This window comes from Triturus cristatus, chromosome 11 (assembly GCF_964204655.1).
Source record: "Triturus cristatus chromosome 11, aTriCri1.1, whole genome shotgun sequence".
NCBI classification, from domain to species: domain Eukaryota; kingdom Metazoa; phylum Chordata; class Amphibia; order Caudata; family Salamandridae; genus Triturus; species Triturus cristatus.
The window spans coordinates 1,150,281,884-1,150,304,984 of NC_140594.1; the positions used below are offsets into that span (position 1 = coordinate 1,150,281,884).

The window sequence follows — 23,101 nt, forward strand, 5'->3', positions numbered from 1 at the left end:
TGGCGCCGATCAACCCCTGGTACCTACGAAACCCCACGATCCGTGCAGACCTGGTTAAGTCTTTGGAACACTATTTTAATGATAATGTGGGGTCGGTGTCGTCCGCCGTCTCCCTTTGGGAGGCCTTTAAGACGGTGCTCCGGGGCCAGGCCCTATCTCTCATTTCCCACACCAAAAAATGCGAGGCGCAGGAGGTTGTTCGGCTAGAAAATGAGATCACCGAGTTGGAGAGTGATTTGGAGCAAGGTGTTACGGATGACAGATTGCATGTGCTGGAGCTTAAGCAGGCCGACTATAAGGCGCTGGTTACTGAATCTGCTAGGAGTATGGGCAGGGAGCAACAGGGGCGATTGTATGATATGGGTGATAAGGCAGGGAAGTTGATTGCCTGGTTGGATAAGAAGGAGCGAGCGAGTCGAGTGGTGCCGGAGATTGAGAGGGTGGATGGTGTGCGTGTGACGGACCCCGGTGACATTGTTGATTGCTTTGCAGAGTATTTTCACGGGGTCTACTCTCCGGTTTCAGAGCGATCGGAGGAAGATTCTCGACTGCTGCTTCGAGATATTACTCTGCCTTCCCTATCTGATGAGGATAAATTATTGATGGATGCGGCCCTATCGCCGGATGAGATTGCTTTGGCCATTCGCTCCATTGCCTCGGGTAAAGCCATGGGTCCTAATGGACTTCCCATCGAATTGTATAAGCTGCGCCCAGATGCGATTGCCCCGTATCTCCGGGACATGTTCCTTGAGGATCAGGCGGCGGGCTCCCTCCCTTCTGACCAACGTCTTGCTACTATTGTTGTTATCCATAAGGAAGGGAAGCCGCGGGATCGGTGTACTTCTTACAGGCCTATCTCTTTGTTAAACGCGGAGCCCAAAATCCTTGCCAAGGTACTGGCCAATCGTCTGATCCGGGTTGTGGGAGACCTGATTCATCAGGATCAATCCGGTTTTATACCCCATCGCAATACCGCTTTGAACCTGCGGCGACTGCATGGCGTCCTTGCTCGCGCCCCATTCATTCGTGAGCCGGCCATCTTGGCGTCCTTAGACGCTACCATGGCGTTCGACACCCTGGAATGGCCATACATTTGGGCGGCGTTGGCGAAGTTTGGGTTTGGCCCGGGGTTTATCGGTTGGGTGAAATTGCTTTATGACAACCCACTGGCACAGGTAGTGGTCAACGGACGGGTGTCGGCTCCCTTTGTTTTGGGTAGGGGCACCCGACAGGGATGTCCACTGTCGCCTCTTCTCTTTGCGCTTTGCTTGGAGCCCCTTGCGGAATGGCTGCGGTGGCACCCCTCGATACGTGGCCTTAGATGGACGCCGGAATACGAGGATCGTGTTTCTCTATATGCGGACGATATCCTCTTGTATCTTGCATCTCCGCGTCACGGGATGTATGGCCCTGCTTTGAACCCGGCTTTTGAGATGGACAAATTGCTACTGCCAGGCGGAGACTATAATCGGGCACTATACTCGGGGTCCCTTGATGCGCGGTTGACGGGCCCGACGCGGGTCGCGGTGCAGGTGTGGCATGCAGCAAATGCGGCGATGGGGTGGAGGGATCGCTTGACTCGGGCTACGCCATTGTACGCGTCCCAGCGTTTGGGTTGTCTGTATACTACGAAAGGCTTCGAGAAGTGGGATACGATTGGTATCAGCACGGTAGGGGATCTCTGGACGAAAGGGAAATTTAAGACGTTCGACATGCTGAAAACGGAATACCAGTTGAATGATAGGGAATACTATCGGTATGTTCAAGTTCATCATGCCTTGTGTTCCGTGTTTTCAGACGTGGCGGCTTTTCCGGAGCATTCCCCGTTGGAAGACAGAGTATTGGACGGTTATGTGCCGGACAGCACCATTTCGTTGATCTATAAAAAGCTTATCAATGATCGAATGGGTTTGCTGGCCTCATTGCGGGAGACATGGATTGCAGACGGTATAGAACTGGACGACGAGGATTGGGTGTCAGCGGTGGCCTCCCCGAAAGAGGTGGCTATCCCGGCCCGATTGCGGTTCGTCCAGCTTAAGATACTGCATAGAGTGTACGTCACGGGGCCTGGCCTGATGCGTATGGGGTATTCGGTGGATGGTTTGTGTAAGCGAGGCTGTGGGCTACTGGGGACTTTTCTCCATATCTTGTGGGAGTGTCCGGAGGTGACTCGGTTTTGGTGCAGAGTGCATGCGGTGTTAGAAGAAGTCACGCATGTTGCCTTGTTGCCGGAGGCACGTAGATGCTTGCTGAATGTCTGGGAGCCGACTGATTACAATGCGACGCAGACGCAATGGGTGACTCTAGGCTATATGATAGCGAAGCGTGACATCGCACAACTGTGGGGCTCCCAGAGGCCGCCAACGGTCTCTGAGTGGAAGGAACACATGGACTGGTGTATGTTTAGAGAGAAAACGGTGTATGTGGCGAGAGGCAAGCCTGGGAAGTGGATTAAGGTGTGGGGTCCCTGGAACTCCTATCGTGGAGGTATTTGCGCCCCGCCCCAGACGCGTGAGATGGGGGGGGATTTTAACGCAGTGGTTTCCGGAGTTGAAGATCGACACCCCCCTAGGGACCTCCCTCGGGCCCAGAACTGGCTGGGGGGCTTTCTGGATACCCTGGGACAGATAGACTGCTGGCGGTTGAAACACCCTGGACAGGCGCAATATACCTTCCACTCTGGGGCCCACGGTAGTCTTTCGAGGCTTGACTATATGCTAGTGCCTACGGCCCAAGCTGGGATGATCGGGGAAGTGCGACACTTGGCACGCGGTATATCTGATCACTCCCCTCTTTTGCTACACCTTGATATCACCTTGGGGGCGGAGGGGAGGGTGGCGCCGATCAACCCCTGGTACCTACGAAACCCCACGATCCGTGCAGACCTGGTTAAGTCTTTGGAACACTATTTTAATGATAATGTGGGGTCGGTGTCGTCCGCCGTCTCCCTTTGGGAGGCCTTTAAGACGGTGCTCCGGGGCCAGGCCCTATCTCTCATTTCCCACACCAAAAAATGCGAGGCGCAGGAGGTTGTTCGGCTAGAAAATGAGATCACCGAGTTGGAGAGTGATTTGGAGCAAGGTGTTACGGATGACAGATTGCATGTGCTGGAGCTTAAGCAGGCCGACTATAAGGCGCCGGTTACTGAATCTGCTAGGAGTATGGGCAGGGAGCAACAGGGGCGATTGTATGATATGGGTGATAAGGCAGGGAAGTTGATTGCCTGGTTGGATAAGAAGGAGCGAGCGAGTCGAGTGGTGCCGGAGATTGAGAGGGTGGATGGTGTGCGTGTGACGGACCCCGGTGACATTGTTGATTGCTTTGCAGAGTATTTTCACGGGGTCTACTCTCCGGTTTCAGAGCGATCGGAGGAAGATTCTCGACTGCTGCTTCGAGATATTACTCTGCCTTCCCTATCTGATGAGGATAAATTATTGATGGATGCGGCCCTATCGCCGGATGAGATTGCTTTGGCCATTCGCTCCATTGCCTCGGGTAAAGCCATGGGTCCTAATGGACTTCCCATCGAATTGTATAAGCTGCGCCCAGATGCGATTGCCCCGTATCTCCGGGACATGTTCCTTGAGGATCAGGCGGCGGGCTCCCTCCCTTCTGACCAACGTCTTGCTACTATTGTTGTTATCCATAAGGAAGGGAAGCCGCGGGATCGGTGTACTTCTTACAGGCCTATCACTTTGTTAAACGCGGAGCCCAAAATCCTTGCCAAGGTACTGGCCAATCGTCTGATCCGGGTTGTGGGCGACCTGATTCATCAGGATCAATCCGGTTTTATACCCCATCGCAATACCGCTTTGAACCTGCGGCGACTGCATGGCGTCCTTGCTTGCGCCCCATTCATTCGTGAGCCGGCCATCTTGGCGTCCTTAGACGCTACCATGGCGTTCGACACCCTGGAATGGCCATACATTTGGGCGGCGTTGGCAAAGTTTGGGTTTGGCCCGGGGTTTATCGGTTGGGTGAAATTGCTTTATGACAACCCACTGGCACAGGTAGTGGTCAACGGACGGGTGTCGGCTCCCTTTGTTTTGGGTAGGGGCACCCGACAGGGATGTCCACTGTCGCCTCTTCTCTTTGCGCTTTGCTTGGAGCCCCTTGCGGAATGGCTGCGGTGGCACCCCTCGATACGTGGCCTTAGATGGACGCCGGAATACGAGGATCGTGTTTCTCTATATGCGGACGATATCCTCTTGTATCTTGCATCTCCGCGTCACGGGATGTATGGCCCTGCTTTGAACCCGGCTTTTGAGATGGACAAATTGCTACTGCCAGGCGGAGACTATAATCGGGCACTATACTCGGGGTCCCTTGATGCGCGGTTGACGGGCCCGACGCGGGTCGCGGTGCAGGTGTGGCATGCAGCAAATGCGGCGATGGGGTGGAGGGATCGCTTGACTCGGGCTACGCCATTGTACGCGTCCCAGCGTTTGGGTTGTCTGTATACTACGAAAGGCTTCGAGAAGTGGGATACGATTGGTATCAGCACGGTAGGGGATCTCTGGACGAAAGGGAAATTTAAGACGTTCGACATGCTGAAAACGGAATACCAGTTGAATGATAGGGAATACTATCGGTATGTTCAAGTTCATCATGCCTTGTGTTCCGTGTTTTCAGACGTGGCGGCTTTTCCGGAGCATTCCCCGTTGGAAGACAGAGTATTGGACGGTTATGTGCCGGACAGCACCATTTCGTTGATCTATAAAAAGCTTATCAATGATCGAATGGGTTTGCTGGCCTCATTGCGGGAGACATGGATTGCAGACGGTATAGAACTGGACGACGAGGATTGGGTGTCAGCGGTGGCCTCCCCGAAAGAGGTGGCTATCCCGGCCCGATTGCGGTTCGTCCAGCTTAAGATACTGCATAGAGTGTACGTCACGGGGCCTGGCCTGATGCGTATGGGGTATTCGGTGGATGGTTTGTGTAAGCGAGGCTGTGGGCTACTGGGGACTTTTCTCCATATCTTGTGGGAGTGTCCGGAGGTGACTCGGTTTTGGTGCAGAGTGCATGCGGTGTTAGAAGAAGTTACGCATGTTGCCTTGTTGCCGGAAGCACGTAGATGCTTGCTGAATGTCTGGGAGCCGACTGATTACAATGCGACGCAGACGCAATGGGTGACTCTAGGCTATATGATAGCGAAGCGTGACATCGCACAACTGTGGGGCTCCCAGAGGCCGCCAACGGTCTCCGAGTGGAAGGAACACATGGACTGGTGTATGTTTAGAGAGAAAACGGTGTATGTGGCGAGAGGCAAGCCTGGGAAGTGGATTAAGGTGTGGGGTCCCTGGAACTCCTATCGTGGAGGTATTTGCGCCCCGCCCCAGATGCGTGAGATGGACGCCGCTCTGTCTCCCTAGCCCCCGCATTCCTGTATGCCCCTGCGACATGCGGCTTTGTCGCTTCTGCCTTGCCCCCCTCCCCCCCTCTGTCTACCCGGGTTGGTTTACTCCCTCGATACGAGGAGCACATGTTTCTGCCATTAACCTCCTCTGCCTTGTGAGTTTGATGTTTTCTGTTTTTCAAAAATATGAAACCTTTCCTGTTTGTTTAGGGACTGCGGCTGTGGCTGACTGCGATGATTAGCACTTTAGTAACTCTTTTGCTGCTTCATTGATGTGCATGTTAAGTCGTGCCTATGTTTACACTGCGTTTAGCGGCCGGCCTGTTGGTTGTAGGCCCATACTTGTATCTTTTCGAAATTGTAATAAAGGTTTTAAAAAAAAAAAAAAAAAAAAAAAAAAGAAAGTGACTCTGCCCACCCCTCAATCCACTTAACATTGCCCCAAAGAGTATTCCCATGGGAAACTGGTCAGTCTTATTCATCAACATACGAAAATTCTTAAAATGGAATGCATAAAAATATGCCATTAGATCCGGAAGGGCCAACCCCCCTTCTCCAGCCTTCTCCTCATCTTTCTCCACGATATCTCTGAACCCTTAGAGGACCAAATAAAGCTGCCTATCTTCCCCTGTAGTTTGGATACTTCTCCTTTATCAAAAGGTAAGGGAATAGAGTTGAAAAGGAAAGTAATCTTAGGGAGGACAATCATTTTAATAAGGTTGATGAAGCCATATCTGTTTAGGGGTAGGTTAGCCCACCGTACTAAAAGACTCCCGACCTCTTGACTTGCTTTTTTCCAGTTAACTTTCGTGACATCGTCCAGCTTCTGCGTAATTTTTATCCCCAGATATCGCATTTAAGACTTTGTCCCCGGGCTTTGCCTTGTCTGGTTCCACTCCATAATTTTCGTCTTCCCGCTATTCACCTTATACTCGAAGAATCTCTGAAAAGATTTTGCCTTGGCTATTGAGTTGGGAATTGCCAACTCTGGATTGATAGTATAAAGTATGAGATCATCAGGGTACAGAGCCAGTTTTGCCACCAAGCCAGCAGATTTAAACGGAAGAATGGAAGGATCTGCACTAATCGAGGAGGCAAACGGTTCTATATAAAGATTAAATTAAAGCGGGGAAAAGGGACACCCCTGCCTAGTACCATGTGTAATATTAAACCAGTCTGATAAAATCCCATTAACCAACACCCTGGCTATAGGCATATTGTATATATTTTTTACAGGCCTTACCATGGTCTGCGGAAACCCAACATTTTTTAAATCCTCCCACAAGTAGGGCCAGTGGACTTGATTGAATGCCTTTGCGGCTCCTACAGCTACTACCGTTACAGGTAAATTCAGAGTTTCCGCCAGATCGACGACCCCCAGCATCAAACAGGTAAGCTCGTTAAGCTGCCTCCCAGGGATTAAATCTCTTCGTCTGCCTCTACCTCTAAAAGCTTCTTTTGGACGTTGTTTAGACTCAAGAGCTCAATCTTCTCCAACCAGGCCTCTATAGTCTCCTTACCAGGCGAAATATAATCACTGCATAATATACACAAATGCCTACGGGCTTCAGCGCACAAATCTAGGTTAGTGTCTAAAGAGCTCCTGTTTCAGCATCCCTCAAATTTCGGATTAAGTTTCTCGACTTGTCAGTTTTTGCTTTCCAGGCCAGAAGCGAGCTGGACCTCTCACCATATGAAAAATGGTGCAATTTACTTACTCTCCACCTGTCAAGCAATATTTTGTCAAGTTGCCCCTGATATTCCGCCTGGAGAAATTCTAATTCTTCGCTAAGACAAGAAACTCTGCTAGAGCCTTTGGATGATGCCTTTTGGAGGTCATGTTTCTTACACTTGATCTCTTTAATCTGTTCATCATCCTGCAGCTTTAAGGCCCGCCTCATCTCCACCATTACTGAACTACCTATTGCCCTTAGAAAAGCTTTAAAAGCTTCCCAGATGACTTTGATTTTAGCTGAGCCAATATTAGCCTGAAAGAATATAGTAGCCTCATCCATTACACTCGATACAACCCCCTCATCTAACAAAATGGTCCTATCCAAGGTCCATCTCTTCATATTTTACAATAATGCCGAAGGGAGAGGAAAACTTCCGAATGATCTGAAAGAATGGCGGGCAGAAGTTTAACCACATCTACCTCTCCTAATAGGTCCTGATCTATCAAGAAGTCGTCAATGCGGGAGAGATCGTGATATTTTTTGCTGTAAAAGGTGAAGTCTCTTACCTAACCCATCTTACTTCACCAAATATCTACCAGATTAAGCTCATGGATCATGGTCTTCAAAATTGCTGAGGTTCTATATACTTAACTTTAGTAGTTCTGTCCAGGGTCTTATTTTGCACTATATTAAAGTCTCCTCCAATTATTACCAGAGCAGTAGCCTGTAAAAGACAGAATTCAAGTTTCACTAAGGCTCCTGGAGAATCCTCATTCGGACCATAATAGTTGGCACATACTATTGGCTTTCCCTGTATCATCAAACTAGCAACCAACCACCTGCTGGAGGAGTCTGATTTGTATCTTAGTATCTTTATGCCCGGGTTTTTTCTAATAATTACAGCCACCCCTCTTGAGTTACCTCTCTGGTCGGAGCAAACTGCTTCCTGGACCCAGCCCAATTTATTAAAGAAAGACCTACACTCCTACCATTCCAAGTGAGTCTCCTGAAGGAAAAGAATGTTCGCCACACTTTTCTTAAGGAATTCAGAGACCCGGGCCAACTTCTTTCTGGATTTCAGACCGTTTACATGCCAAGATATGAAATGAACCAGGTTTAATCTACTCATCTTTCCATTTTCAGTCCCCGGACCCCGTATGCCCCCTTTAACCTATCATCATAATCTGCTGCCACCCCAGATGAGGTTGAAAAACCCGCAAACGCTGGAACTCTATGGAAAAATGACAGAACTAGGACATATTTTTCAATTTATTCCCCATGCTCCCTCCACCCAGTGCACCCCACCACCCACCCACCTTGGGGAACCCCCTTTCCTATCCCTAGGCAAGATGATCGCCTTTCGTGACCCCCTGAGCTTAGGAGGGAACCAAGACAAAAAAACGAAATAGTAATTAATAAGAGAAAATGAAGGCGTGACTAAAAATCCCAGTTATATTGCTGTTCATAGGTGCGTTCATCTTAATGTGGCTGGGACTAGAATTCTCCAAGTCTCGACTATCTACTATGCACAACCATCCATCTGGGACAGAAAAGAGTCCACCACTTCTAGCTCTCTGATATTATGCATTTTGTTCCGCCACATTATCCTCAGCATTGCAGGGAACTTCATCTGCACCTGGGCGCCCTTGCTGCGTAGGTCATTCATTTTTCTGGCCCAGCTCCCATTGTCTCTGTGCTGTTCTTCTCCCAACATCCGATCTTACTTGGTAGCCATATTTCAGGGAACGCTCCTTCAAGGCACACCCCAGCACTAACTCTTTAACAGTGTAAGAGCTAGGTTTAGCCTAAAAGAGTCCCTATGCACTCTTTGGATTTCTCTGTCCAAATCGATGTCTGGCCTATCCTGCAGTAGACCTTCTCCCAGAAGTTTACAGACAAAGCCTTTGATGTCATTTTTTCCAAGTTTTCAAGAATATTAAGGAGTCTCACATTGTTATGCCTGACATTCCGAGCCTCTCCAGGTCATCCTGCAGTGGCTTATTCTGAGTTCCCACCCAGGGCAGCTGACAAAGACTTTACCTCACCTTCGAGGACTGAGGTACGTTGAGCAATACCATCTAGTTTCTCCTCAAGTATCCCACATTTTTCCTGAATGCCCTTTTGATTACCTTCGGAGATCTTAAACTTTCCCAGGATATCTTGTTTCAGGGTAAAACGTAGATTCTCTAGCTGGTTTCCTGGGGGGGGACACATCTTGCGGGCCCAGATCTGACCCAGACCCTCCATTGTCCTGCGTCAGGCTAGGAGTCTTATCCGTAGCGCCCCCTCCATTGTGTGATCCTGTGTTCCTTGGATGTCACCTTGATTTTCCGCCAACAGGGAGAAATGATTTTCCAGCAACAACGGTTCAGCTTGGGAGGAAACCTCAATAGCCTTGCTCCCTGCGTTGAGGCAGCAACCTGCTCCAAGATTTTAAAGTAAGACCCAAGTGAAGGGGAGGCTTAGGGAGTAACCGCCCTTCCTTTGGTCCACACCTCTTAGCTCTCACAATCCCTTTAGATGCCTTTTGTACCGGGATACTACCAACGGTTCTCTGATTGTAGGATCCTTTACCTTCCCAATTACACTTCTCCTCTCTGGCGCCGTACGTAGATGATACCTACTCCTTGTATAAGGATTTTGTAACTCACTAGCAGGTAGAATATTGCTAGCTTTACCACTACTAGGTGACTGCACCAAAACTCCTCTAGGACATTTAGCCCCCACCTCCTCATTCATCGAACTCATTGGAAGAAAAACTACCTGAGAGGGGGTGTTGTTTTCCATCCACCCCCTCTTTACCTTTACCTCCCTCAAACACTGTTGCTGTGTTATCTCCTCTTTAACCAGGCTTAGTGTCAGACCGGCATGGCTTGCTTCTGAGCCCCTGCAGACCGCATTACAACATTTGCCTTTAGGATGCACGGGTCCTGTGCTGACTCTGCCGCCGCAATACCGGAACCCGGCTAGAGCCGTCACCACAAGGAACTTCCGCAGCAAAGTCGCCACCCAACACCAATTCTCCCTCAAAGCGCCGATGCTAGTGAATTCCGTGGCTGTGCCCATACGCATTTTGAGGGGACCTCAATCAGGTAAGCGTACAAAGAGCGCCGCACCGCAAAATTATAATAAAGCAGCCGATAACCGCTTCACTCCTTCAGATGGCTGACTCCCTCATTCCCTAACCCGCGTCAGCCAGCAGCAATGTTCCCCATCATGTGGCAAAAAAGAATTCGCTGTTGAACGGCATATCCAACACCTTGGCCTGAACCTCAGGGTGGAATGTTGTAGCCTTTAGCCACCCCTGCCGTCTCAGTACAGCCGCATCCGCCATCTGTGTGAAGATGGACAATTAAATGTCTAGAGCCAGATTAATAATCATGGAAGAGGCTCTCTCCCCCTCCGATAGAACATCCTTTGCCTCCTTCTTCTTGTCCTCAGGAAGATACTCCAACAAGGAAGAGATGTCGGACCACATCTATTGGTCATATCTCCCGAGGATAGCCATGGCGTTGAAGGCCCTGATGGCTGCCAATGAGGAGAACCTTTTGCCAATGTTGTCCAGGTGGAGCTGCACGTGGAGATGAAGGAATTTTAGATCTTCTTTGAGAAGCCTGCATGATAACTGAGTCAGGCTGAGGATGACCAATAAGCCACTCAGTCTTCAGGTGCCTTGTACTTTTTTATCTGGTTTCAGTACCGCAGGAATAGAGGCTGGCGTCTTCATTAACGTCTGGCTCTTTTGCTATATGTAGCCACGATGGGTATGGCCTGAGTGGAGCGTTGCGTAGAAGGCATAAAATCATACAAAAACACTCTGTCTGCTTGGCAGAAACAGGGAGGTTGAAGCGCCTTGAAGCACCTTCCAGGAGATCGTGGAAACCGCCAATATCTGCAGGTGGAGAGTCGGCTATAGGTGGAGTAGGCGAGGGCAGAGTAGGAGCCACATTATCCTTCCACACATCATGGACATCCAGGTCCAAATGCAGTTCCCCTTCTTCTAGCTGCTGGTCATCACTATCTTGTACCAAAGGTGGTGGAACGTTTTAGTTTTTTGGCAGCGAAGGTGCAGTCAGCGGCGCAGGAATGACAACAGGAACCTCCTGTGTAGGTGGTGGCTGCAGAGCAGAGTTTGCCTCAGGAAATCGCTGGTAGTAGTCAATAAGCATCATACGAAGGTCAGAGACAAATTAAGTGGGAATAGTAATGGAAGGCTCTTGTGCATGATCATCCTGTTCTTCGTATGGGTAGTGCTTTTGAAATGCGTCCAAGTATTGAGCCCTGGGATGCCCTGCATTAGAGAAAGAATATTCACCTTCTAAATAAGCAGATGGGTCATCCAGAGCTTTGTCCTCCTCTGAGTACTGGCACTTGACTCTGATATGGCGCTGTATGCAAAGCCATACGGTCCATCATCTTCAGATTCCTGGAAATCCAAGAGGCGAGTAGGAGGCAATGGGATTTTTAGAAGTCCTGCAGACTGATGGTATCGCCATTGAAAGCAAAACGCCTTTCAAAGCTTTGAAAGCGGCTGGAGAGAGACACTCGCCGTCGGCGAGGTGACAGGCTGGAACATCAACTGTGAAGCCCTCATCGATGGAAACGGTTTTATAACAGTCGACGGCGATGACACCACCACTTCTGTCTTCGACAATGAAGCTGCCGTTGTTGTATTGACCGTCGACATAGTCGAAGTCGCTGAGGGGACCGTCGACAGAGCTCCTGATTCTGTGGAGACGGAGTCATCGACGAGCAGATTTTCATAGATGACGAATCCCTGAAGGAAGTATGAGGAGCTGAAGGTGGAGCAGAGACAGCTATCTGGTGTGAGGAAAAGGGACCAGGCTGATCTTTTTTAACCCTATTTTCTCCAGGCCTCCCTTTACTCTGAGACCTAGATTTTTTAGGATCTCTATGTGAACAGTAAGACCCTTCTTTCTTCCTTTTCTTGAAGGAGGTATGAGGCTTCCGAGTCAGAGTCCTTTGCAGCCTTTTTCCTTTGCAGCCAGAGAAGCAGCCAACCCGTACAGGCCTTGAGGATTTTTGTGGAAAAAGTACGTCAGTAATTACACTCTCTGGGCTTTTGGTCAGGATACATGCAATAAAGGCTCTCTTTATGTGGGTCCTCAGAATACAGTCTGAACTTTCACAAGTCTTGCAGGGCCTAAACAACCCTTTTTTAGACTCAGACATAATGAAGAAAACATAGGGACTCACACTCCTGGACTCTACCTCAGAAGAAGAGATGAAGCAAAGAAATTAACTGCTGCTGGAAGTTCAAAAGGGCAATAGTATAAACACTCTGACTGAGGAGAGCTCAGAGAGACTCCCTAACACAGGACATACGGTAAGAAATATGAGGTATGGTGGCCCTGCTGTGGGTGGTGACTCTATGGTCTGTGCTCTGATTGGCTGAAGTTTGGCTGTTTTAAAACAATGATAATGTGTTGCTAAAGGCTATTGAATTTCTATGGCAATTGAATATTAAGCTTTAATATTACTATTTTAATTTACCGTGGGAATCCCACCATGATGACGGGGAAGATTCAAGCATGTGAATCTATTAAAGATACAATACTGGAGAAGAAATAAATATTCTGTGCTAGAGAAACTTAAGTCGCATTTACATGAAGGAAGTAACACTGCACTAAAGAACTCCAAACTATATTTCTTGTTAAAGAAGTAACACTGCACCAAAGGAAGTTAAGTTGCATTTCTTGTGAAAAAAATAACACTTCACTAAAGAACCCTAAACTACATTTCTCGTTAAAGAAGTAACACTTCACCAAAGAACCTTAAGCTGCATTTCTTGTGAAGGAAGTAACACTGCACCAAAGAACCGTAAGCTGCATTTCTTGTGAAAGAAGTAACACTGTACTTAAGAACCTTAAACCTTAAGCAGCATTTCTCATTAGAGAAGTTCACACTGCACTAAAAACCCTTAAGATGCATTTCTCGTTAAAGTAACACTGCACTAAAGAACCTTAAGCTGCATTTCTCATTAAATAAATAACACTGTACTGAAGAACCTTAAACTGGATTCCTCGTGAAGGTAATAACACTTCACCAAGATTCAAGATTTTTATTTTTATTTGATTTAGTTCTCTGCTGAGGACTGCAAATTAGGAACGCATTACTTACCTGTAACTGCGGTTATCCAGTATCGGTATCTTTCATAGATTCACATTCCTGAATCATTCCCCGTCGTCAGGATGGGAGTCCCCGGTACATAAAGAAGTAATGTCTCACTAGACATATAGAGTAATAGGCCAAAGGCCTCACCTTAGTAACATATCCACGTCCTTTTGTAAGAAAGGAGCCAATCAGCTGTCACCACCCTCTAGAACCTTCCTGGAAGGAGCTCTAGTCCCTCAGATTTTCATAAGCGCCGTGCTAAGTAGTTGAATCACTGAGAGACCCAAGAGACTCCTTCCAAGGGAGGTGGGTGGGTTGCATGTGAATCTATGAAATATATCAATACTGGATAACCGCAGTTACAGGTAAGTAACGCGTTCCTTATCCAGTATTACGGTATCTTTCATAGATTCACATGCCTGAATCAGAATAGTAAGCAATGATAAGCACATTTCGAAGGGTACAATATATATATAAATTCACCAGATAACAACATATCAATGCGAAAATAGAAAGTACCAAAAAGCAATGAAATAGCATAGGCATAAAACACAATAGAGAAATGTGCGTATAGAAGAAAGGATGGTGGGATGAAGGGAAGGGCTCACCTCTAATGAAATAGATGACGGAGCACCGCTTGACCCACTGCAGCGTCTTTCATGAGTTCCGTATCCAGGCAGTAATGCTTGGTAAATGTATGCGGCGTTTTCCATGTTGCTGCTCTGCAAATGTCCACAATGGGCACACCTGCAAAAAGTGCCATTGAAGTAGAGATTGCCCTCGTGGAATGGGCTCGAACTGTGGAGAGCAGGGGCTGCCCCGCTTGCTGGTGACAAGAAGTAATAGCTGCGGAGATCCAGCGAGAGATACTTTGTTTAGTGAGTGGGAGACCTTTCCTAGGTCGACTGTAAGCCACAAAGAGTTGGTTGGATTTCCAGAATGTCTTTGTCTTGTCAATGTAGAATTTCAGGCAGTGTTTAAGGTCCAAAGAATGGAGAGCCTTTTCTGCCACTGTTTGAGGATTTGGAAAGAAGGAGCGCAACACAATAGGTTCATTGAGATGGAAGTTTGACGGAACCTTAGGGATAAACTTCAGATTCGTGCGAAGTATGACCCTGTCGCGTTTGAATTGAAGGAAAGGGTCTTGAATTGAGAAAGCATGAAGTTCACTCACTCGCCTTGCCGAGGTAAGCGCTAGAAGGAGCGCTGTTTTCGGGGGGAGAGATACTTGAGATCCGCTCTGTGTATTGGCTCAAAAGAGTGTTTCATAAGTTGAGCCAGAACAGTTTTGAGTTGCCATGAAGGAGGTAAAGTCTTTACCGGAGGGAATGTTCTAAACAGGCCTTTAAGGAATTGTTTAATTAACCGATGAGACCACAGAGAAGGGCCTGCAGAGGATCTCCCGAAACGGGATATTGCTGCCAGATGGACTTTAATGGAAGCATGAGCGAGACCAGTTTTTGCCAGATGAAGAAGGTAAGGCAGTATTTGCTCTGGAGAGGATGAAAGAGGGTGTATTTTGTTTGACTTGCACCAGATACACAACCTCTTCCATTTTAAGGAATATGTTTTGGTAGTACTATCTGCTCGAGCCCGAGCCAGAACTGCTCTACAGTCCGAAGGGATGTCTAGACCCTGGAACTCTCTGAACTCAGGAGCCAAGCTGATAATTTGAGAGATGCTGGATCCGGATGCTGGACTTGTTGGTGGTTCATAATGCGAAGAAAGGGAAACTGTTTCAACCGGATCGGCGGTTCCAGGGAGAGAAGGTGATGCTCCGTGAACCAGTGTTGGCGTGGCCAAGCTGGAGCTATCAGGATGAGCGTGCAAGGTTCCGCTTTCAATTTCCTGAGCACCCTGGGAATCAGGGGAATCTGTGGAAAAGTGTATGCAAAGACGTTACACCATGTGATCGAAAACGCATTCCCTAGAGATCCCTTCTGGGGATGCCAGCTTGCGAAGTGTTGGCATTTGGCGTTCTGCTGGGTAGCGAAGAGGGGTGCCCCATTGAGAGAATATGCGGTTGAGAGTCCGCTGATTCAACTCCCACTCGTGACATGCTGTCTGTTGTCTGCTCAAAGAGTCGTCCAGAACGTTGTGTCTTCCTGGAACATACTCTGCTCGAAGAGAAATGTTGTGAAGGAGCAACCAGTTCGAGATTTTTTGCGACTCGTGAGAGAGTGTTAGAGAACGAGTCCCTCCCTCCCTGTTCAAATAGTGCATTCTTGTGGTATTGTCGGTCCGTACACGCACTAGAGAATTTCTGATCCGCGGTAGGAATGCCAAAGAGCGAGATACGCTGCTCGTAGCTCCAGAAGATTTAAGTGGAGTTTTCTTTCGGAAAGGGACCATTTGCCGCTGATCTGGAGTTCTTGGAGGAAGGCTCCCCAACCTTCCAGGGACGCATCCGTTGTGATGGTATGTGGAGAAGCAGGAAGCAAGAAAGGCAAGCCTTGAGAAAGGTTCTGAGGGCAAATCCACCACCGTAGGGCCTTTATCATCAGAGGTGTCACCTGGATGACATTGTCGAATGACCCCGTGCATTGGACCCATTGAGTTGAAAGCGCTTCTTGAAGAGGGCGCATGTGAAGGCGACAGTGTGGAACTAGTAGAATACAGGAAGACATCATCCAAAGCAGGGATTTGAAAAGGCGCACAGTAAGAGTCTTTTTGGAACGTATGCGAAGCGCCAAGAAAAGAAGCTTGTCTTTTCGTTCTTGTGAAGGAAACGCTTTCTTTTGGAGCGTGTCGAGAGTAGCACCCAGGAAAGTTATGCGCAGGGAAGGCTGAAGGACGGACTTGTCCTGATTGAGAGTAAGCCCCAAATAATCGAAAAGCCTTAGACAGGCGTCGGAAGACCTGGACACGCCTTCTAGAGAGGGTGTTTTGATGAGCCAGTCATCCAGATATGGAAAGACCTGATGGTGTTGTTGTCGGAGATATGCGGCCACCGTAGAAAGGCATTTTGTAAAAATGCATGGCGCCGATTTGAGTACGAACGGCAGGACACGAAAGGTCTAAAGACACCATGTAGTCGTCCGTATTGAGTAGCTGTAGTACTTCCTGGATGGTAACCATACGAAACGACTGCTTTTTCAAGAATTTGTTGAGATTTCTCAAGTCTAATATCGGTCTCCATTTCTTCTTCTTTTTGCGTATTAGGAAAAAACGGGAGTAAAATCCCTTCCTCCTTTGACGTAGAGGAACTCTTTCTATAGCTCCCTTCTGGAGCATAAGTGAAAGTTCCAGGAGCAGAGTACGTAGATTTTTGTGAAGCATAGGTAGGGGAGGGGTTTGGGGAGGAATTTGAATGAATTCTAGTGAATGTCCGAATTGAACCAGTTGCAGAACCCAACGGTCCGTTGTTAATTGCTTCCAATTTTTTTAGAAAATGGGAAATTCTTCCTCCAACCTTGGAGGGCAGAGAGGAGTTGGAGACCGGCGGTAGTGGGAAGTTATTGTCGCCGAGCAGCGTCTTTCTGTAAAGGCTACAACATTCCACCCTGAGGTTCAGGCCAAGGTGTTGGATATGCCGTTCAACAGCGAATTCTTTTTTGCCACATGATGGGGAACATTGCTGCTGGCTGACGCGGGTTAGGGAATGAGGGAGTCAGCCATCTGAAGGAGTGAAGCGGTTATCGGCTGCTTTATAATAATTTTGCGGTGCGGCGCTCTTTGTACGCTTACCTGATTGAGGTCCCCTCAAAATGCGTATGGGCACAGCCACGGAATTCACTAGCATCGGCACTTTGAGGGAGAATTGATGTTGGGCGGCGGCTTTGCTGCGGAAGTTCCTTGTGGTGACGGCTCTAGCCGGGTTTCGGTATTGCGGCGGCAGAGTCAGCACAGGACCCGTGCATCCTAAAAGCAAATGTTGTAATGCGGTCTGCAGGGGCTCAGAAGCAAGCCATGCCGGTCTGACACTAAGCCTGGTTAAAGAGGAGATAACACAGCAACAGTGTTTGAGGGAGGTAAAGGTAAAGCGGGGGTGGATGGAAAACAACACCCCCTCTCTGGTAGTTTTTCTTTTTGCGTATTAGGAAAAAACGGGAGTAAAATCCCTTCCCCCTTTGACGTAGAGGAACTCTTTCTATAGCTCCCTTCTGGAGCATAAGTGAAAGTTCCAGGAGCAGAGTACGTAGATTTTTGTGAAGCATAGGTTGGGGAGGGGTTTGGGGAGGAATTTGAATGAATTCTAGTGAATGTCCGAATTGAACCAGTTGCAGAACCCAACGGTCCGTTGTTGTTTGCTTCCAATTTGTTTAGAAAATGGGAAATTCTTCCTCCAACCTTGGAGGGCAGAGAGGAGTTGGAGACCGGCGGTAGTGGGAAGTCATTGTCGCCGAGCAGCGTCTTTCTGTCGACCTCCTTTGCCACGAAAGGAAGACTTAGTGTAGGTGGATTGCTGTTGACGTTGCTGCTATTGTAGCCGATATTGCTGAGTGGAAGAGAAGGAAGATCGGTGTTGGTAATCTCCTCTGGCAGCCGTTTGACCTCTCCCCCTTGAGCCACGAAAGGATAGGTTCTTGATTTGGAGGGTACCCAAAGCCCTAGCCGTGTCGGTATCCTTTTTAATACCTTGCAGAGCTTCATCGATGTGTGTTCCAAAAAGAAGCTGACCATCGTATGGCATGTCTAAAACTTTCGTTTGTACCTCCGGTCGGAATGAAGTCACCTTCAACCAACCCTGGCACCATAGTACAGCTGCGCCCGCGAGTTGGCGAAATCCAGTAGAGGCGATATCCATCGCACAGTCTATGATCTCGGATGCAGACCGTTCGCCCTCCAGCAAGATTTTATTTGCTTCTTCCTTTGATTCCTCTGGCAAGGCCGCAAGGTATGGAGCAATATTTGCCCACATCTGCCTGTTATAATGTCCTAACAGTGCCAAGGAATTGGATGCATGCACTGTTAATGCAGACATGGACGAGAAGCGTTTGCCTATATTGTCCAGCCGTCTACCCTCTTTGTCCGGAGGAGCGGTCAGCAGAGCAGAAGGATTTTTTGATTTCCGCTGAGCAGCTTGTGTAATTACTGAGTCCGGTTTTGGATGGCCGGTCAGGCAAGCTGGAGCAGTATCTGGAGCCCTGTATTTCTTATCCAGACGAGGTAATACTGGAGGTACCGAGGAAGGTTTCTGCATTATCTTAACACCCTGATCCCATATGTGATCTATAATACGGATAGATCTGACGGATTTCTTAAAAGGCTCTTTAAAAATCATAGAGGAAGCAATCCTGCTGGTGGGAAGGCATAGGTATTTGAAAACGCTGTGCTGCTCTTTCCACTATGTTGTGAAATCCACCAATGTCCTCAGGAGGCAAGTCAGCTGGAGCGGGCACCGGGGAAGCTGGACAGGGGAGAACATAATCGTCCCACTCATCACGAGTAGATTGGGAATCTTGAAGTTCCCCTTCTTCATGTTGATCCTCCTCCTCGTCTGTAGAAAGCGGAGGTGGTGATGTGACGGGCTCAGACTGCAAACTTAATGATGGAGGCCGCGGTCTTGGCGGTGGAGACACAACTGGAGGCGGAGACGTTGCAGAAGTGGGAAGCCTCTGCTTATAGTCCGAAATGAGCAATTGCAGGTCAGAAACTAGAGATGCCGGTAAACAAACCATGGGAGGTGGATGGTATTCTTCAGGAGAAACTGCCTGATCTTCCTGCACTTGATCCTCATAGTCTGAACTGTCCTGGTACTTTGCGTTCAGTTGAGATGGGCTTGTCGCCGTTCAAAACATACTGCCATCATCAGAAACTTCTTCCTCCAAAAGATGTGCTGGAGGCAAGAGTTGGACCCTACTAGGTGAAGTCAGGGCCTGCGTCAGCGTAAGTTTTGTGATTTTCAGATGTACGTACGTACGTACGTACGTACTTTTTAGGTTGGAATCCGCTGTGGTAGACGGTCCCGTCAACGGTTTAGTCGTCGACGGGTACCATGGTAGATTGAAGTCCTGTCGTCAGGGCAGTCGTCGACTGGGTCATCGTCACCGATGGAGGTTTAGTCGACGAAGCAGTCGTCGACAGGGTCCTAGTCGACGAGGAAGTGGATGTCAACGGGACAGTCTTCGTCGATGGTGTAGTCGACAGTCGTAGCGTCGACAGCAATTTGGACATAGACGATGTCTTCTTTATCTTCAGCGCCGACGAGAGACCTACCGGCCAGATGGAGTCATCAAACGGGGATAATGACTGAGACGCGACAGGTTGAAACTTGTCGACGAGGTCACTCAATGGCGTAGATTGAGATTTCCTAGTTGAAGCCACCGTCGACGAGGTAGTCGACGGGGTGAAAGAAGGCTTTTTGAAGGCGGAAGAACCTCCTGAGGAGAAACCTTCGCTGGAAGAGCCTTAGGAGGAACCTCTGAAGACTTTATGCGCCTTCTTTTGAGGTGGCTGCGACGAAGGGCCTGGAGAAGCCACCCTTGGTCTTTTCTGAGAGGACTGTGAAGATATGGAAGAGCCCTCACTTTCCTCAGAAGACAGTACTGGGTCTTTGTCTTTAAGCCTCTGCAGCCAAATTAAGAGGCGTCCCTCACGATCTTTGAGGGTCTTGGAGGAAAAGGTACGACATACCTTACAATCCTTTGAAGAGTGATTCAGATAAAGGCAGTAGAGACAGTCCTTGTGTTGATCGTCCACATGAAGTCTCTTTTTTCCACAGGAAGCACAAGACCTAAAAAGGCCTTTCTTCGGAGTATCTGCCATGAAGAACTGAAGAACTTAGACCAGAAGTTGGAAAGTTGAAGATAGAAGCACTGGTAATCCAAAAACAAGGAATGCTGAGCAGAGCTCAGAGGAGATTCCTTTAGCACGACGTGCGGTAGAAAATCTGAGGGACTAGAGCTCCTTCCAGGAAGGTTCTAGAGGGTGGTGATAGCTGATTGGCTACTCTCCAAAGTTTGGTCCTTTCTTACAAAAGGACGTGGATATGTTACTAAGGTGAGGCCTTTGGACTATTACTCTATATGTCTAGTGAGACATTACTTTTTTATGTACCGGGGACTCCCATCCCAACGACGGGGAATGATTCAGGCATGTGAATCTATGAAAGATACCCTAATACTGGATAATAAAACATACAAAACAGTGAACATATAACTACACCAATGCAGTTTTAAAAAAACTCTTAAAAAATGTACACAAGTTATAACAGACAAATTCATCAGGTGATAATTTAAAAAGCAATATAAGACCTTGTACCGTGATTATGTTGTATCTGGTACTGTCTGGCATTTAGATGTGAAAACTTTTAATGGTAAAATCCCTAGCTGCAATACAATAATACATCGCCAAACCCTGCAATCCAAGGTAAAACGAATATAGCGTTGCTGGATTTTATATTCTATTGATTTAGCATACTGTTCATAATGTTTTAGTTGAGAGCAGTGTTTAACATCAAAGTTGTAACTTAATCTCGGGGTCAGCTGTTTTAGGAAAAGCCTCAAGTGAGCGGGTTTCCAGGATTTCAGAAGTGCTAACGTGCAGTTTGAAAGGTAAAGTGGTTTATTTAGGTTCTGTTCAAAAGTATATTGCAATGTTTCGTTCCTAATGGTCTCCATGTTTAATATACACCGTAAGGATCCCTGTTCGGCATGTAAGAGATTATAAGCCCATTTTATTATGTTAGAGATGGCTCTGGCATGAAAGCTGACTAAGGATAGCTCAAGGCGTAAAGCTTCAGCTGGGACTGCTTGATTGGCTTTTAACAATTTACGAAGGATATTCCTTTCTTTTATTTTTACTGAAGGGCAGTTTTTGATTGGGAAGTATTCCAAGGCATATGATAGAACTGGAGGAATTTTCAGAATATAAACCTCTAAAAGGGAGTGTAAATGTCTATCCCCAGAGGAGGAATATAAACGTTGCAGTGCGCCGACGTGGGCATCCGCTTTGCATCCTCTATGCTGGGGATGAGAGGAGTTTTGTAATGTTTGTGTGCAGATTCGCCCCAGGTATGTGTATTCTTTATGTTAAAATCAATGGAAACTAGCTACAGGGAGGAAGCTCCTTGTGTATGTTTGCAGATGAAAAACAACATGTTTCAACCAGGTCTCAGTGTTTCTTCCTTTACAGGAATTGAGTCATAAGAGGAAACCATCCTCTTCCACATACCGCACCTTAGCGCGTGCGCCACATAGTTGGTCTCAATATACAATTTTTAAACCACCATTTTAAACCACACACATAAGGTCCTGATGAAAGCCAGTTTAACACTGAGGCCTGGCTGAAATATGTTGTGTTTTCATCTGCAAACATACACAAGGAGCTTCTACCCTGTAGCTAGTTCCCATTAATTCTAACATATTACATGGGGAAGTGAACTAGCTCTGGCTTTTCCTCTCTCTCCCGCTTGATATTCACTATGTGTATTCTTTAACCACCTCAATGGGTTTGCCCCCTAGTGCCCAATTACATTTTGTGAATTCCTTTCTTGCTCTAAAAGGGACGACTTTTGTTTTAGATATGCTTGACGCTAAAAACATTTCCTCTGTATAACTGGTGAGGGCCTGTAGGTTTATTTGTAGGCCAATTGGTATGAGATCTAATATAACCACATCTTCGGTGTAAATCAAAATGTGTATGTTACTAGATGATCATTTTGGGGGAAAATTGTTATAAAGGAATCCAGGAGGTCACTTATATAAAGAGAAAATAAGAGGGGGACTAAAAGACAACCATGTTTCAGGTCATTCGGTGTAGCTGTTGGTCGGGTGAGTCCCTTCTCTCTCCCCATTTGTAGTCTACAACAAGTTGCACTGTCTAGCGATATGATTATCTTAAGAAGTTTATCAGGCATTCCAAATTTTTCTAACTTCTTCCAGAGTGTAGGTCTATCTACTCTGTCAAAAGCTGTTGTAAAGTCCATGAATACACAATAGACAACCTACGATTTTGACACTACATATTTGTATATGATCGTCTGTAGAGCCTCAATGTTGTCAGTTATGGAGTGTTTTGGACCAGGCCTTCAGATTTTCCAAGATGCTGGCCATACCGATCTTCCCGATGGTCGACTAACAGAGCGATTTGTCAATAATTACTGGGGGGTGTCCTGGATCCTTTTTTTGAAATTGGAATCACAATGCTCCCCAGCCATGGTTTTGGAATTTCCCCTGTGATATAACAATGGGAATTAAGGGGAGCTAAAAACTTACTCCAGTCTTCTGGATTGCTTTGAAGAACTTTGATCGGGATCTTGTTAGGTCCCATTGCTGGGGAAGATCTAGCGTTGTTAATACAGTGGGCTATTTGCCGGGCTGTTGGAGCTGGAATATCTTAGGGGCACATGCATCAACCATTTTTGCGAGCGCAAACGGTGTGATTCGCAAAAATCGTCCGTTTGCGCCCGCAAAAAGGGCATTTGCGATGCATGAAGGGTCAAGGCACTCTCAATTTGAGAATTCGCAATTAATTGCGAGTTCTCAAATTGCGATTGCATTTAAAGAATCGCAAATTGAGATTCCTTAAATGCAATGCATAAAAGTAAAATAATTAGCGATTTCGCTGATAGGGGACGCAAATTACCATGAAGTTGAACTTCATGGTAATTTGCAAAAACTTTGAAAAATGCACGAAAGTGCATTTTTCAAAGTCGTAGGTTAAACACACACATGTCATTTGGAGATGTGTGTGTGCACAACATTTGTACACAGATCGATTTCAGGGGTGCAACAGGGTGTCGTTTTGACACCCTTGCACCCTTGAAATTGCATTCTCAATTTGCGATTCTCTAATTGAGAATCGCAAATTGAGAACGTCCTCTCATTCATTCCTTATTTTTCGCTAATAAAGAATCGCAAATGGCATTTTTGATGCATGTGCTATTAGTTATTTCTTTCAATCTTATATGTATCTTTGTTCGATTTTTCCTTCCTCATTTTTGGTAACACAGCACCAAAGAACCCTAAGCAGCATTTCTCATGAAAGA

General features: G+C 47.3%; 1 protein-coding gene across 1 annotated transcript in view; it reads right to left on the minus strand.

The window, feature by feature from the left end:
- The window catches only part of LOC146788619 (uncharacterized), a 1,185,638-nt gene that overhangs the window by 257,477 nt on the left and 905,060 nt on the right, over nucleotides 1–23,101 (minus strand). The window lies entirely within an intron of this gene.